A 1,418-nucleotide genomic window follows, 5' to 3' on the forward strand; every position below is an offset into this window, starting at 1 on the left:
GGGGTCTTTATTGAGTCAGCTCTTTCCAGCCCAGGGCCATCCCCATGGAGAGAGACAGCAGCAGGACCAGCCAGGGCACTGCTAACAGCTGGGACTTGTCCTTTAGTCCTGAAGGGTGATCTGGGCAGCACAACCCAGCATCCTCTACGTGGGGTAAGTCATTTCACCCCTCTGGCTCACTTCACCTCTAAGTCTATTCCTTACTTTGAAATTTGCCATTATACTCTCGGTGGAGTCTTCAGACAGCTGGAGCTGTAGTCCCCAGAATCACCCTCCTGTCCTCAGTCATGGTTTGTGATCTGGTTGCCACCAACCCGAATCTAAAAGTGGGAGAGTGTCTCAAAGTGCAGACAAGGTGGGCCCTGATGCCAAGAACTTTGTGCTGAACCTGGACAAAGACAACAACATGTGCCTGCACTTCACCCCTGGCTTTGATATGCATGGGGACACCAGCATCATGTGTGTAATAGCAAGGATGGCTGAACAACGGGAGTCTGCCTTTCCCTTCCAGCCTGGAAGTGTCACAGAGGTGTGCATCTCTGACTGGGTGGACCTGACAATCAAGCTGCCAGATGGATACACATTCATGATACCCAACTGCCTCAATCTGGAGGCCATCAACTACCTGGCAGCAGAGGGTGACTTCAAGATTAAATGCATGACCTTTTAGTAAGCCAGCCAACCCATGACCCCCATAAAAACAACTGTCTCTGTTCCCCCTGGAAAAAAAGGTCTTTTATTTTAGTGTTAGATACTTATTGGTTCTTGTTTTCCGAAGTCTCATGTCATACATAGCCTTTTGAAAATACTTGGTGATACACAAAAAAAAGTGCGGAAGATCTTTATGAATAGATTTAGAGTAATTTTTTGGATATATTGTTAAGTGAAAGAAGCAAGGTACAAAAGTGTGTATAGCAGGCTATCTTTTGCCCAGAAAGAAAGGAAAATGTGTGTGTATCTGCATGTGCATTGCAAAAAGAAGCAATAAAAATAAGCTGGAAATGAATAAAACCTATAAGGAAGGGGACGGGATGAGACTGGGTGTTGGGAATGGATATGGGAGCATGTGAATGCCTTATATGGCTGGAAAATTAAAAGGGATGGAAGGAAGAAAACTCTAAAATTAAAATACAATAATAATAAAACAATGAACCTAACTATATTGTGTTACTAAAATAACCACATAGAGAAAAGAATTGATTCAAGTAAATTTTGATATCAGGACTTTGGTTGACCATTCCTTAGTGGGATATATTCTAACAACAACAAAAATTTCAATGGCATATAAAGCTTTACTATGCTTATTTGTTATTAGTTTTATTAGCATTATAATTTTGAAATAGTTTATAAACATTATAGGACAAAGCAAATAAGTAGATATAGAAATATTAGAAATTAAGGTTTTCCTGTAAGAGAAA

The 1,418-nt window shown here is 40.9% G+C and overlaps 1 pseudogene; it reads left to right on the top strand.

Moving 5' to 3' along the window:
• The first annotated feature begins 287 nt into the window (after nt 1-287).
• LOC136377367 (galectin-1 pseudogene) lies at nt 288-670 on the top strand (annotated as a pseudogene).
• Nucleotides 671-1,418: the final 748 nt, after the last annotated feature.

The sequence above is a fragment of the Saccopteryx leptura genome, chromosome 6 (genome assembly GCF_036850995.1).
Source record: "Saccopteryx leptura isolate mSacLep1 chromosome 6, mSacLep1_pri_phased_curated, whole genome shotgun sequence".
Taxonomy (NCBI): domain Eukaryota; kingdom Metazoa; phylum Chordata; class Mammalia; order Chiroptera; family Emballonuridae; genus Saccopteryx; species Saccopteryx leptura.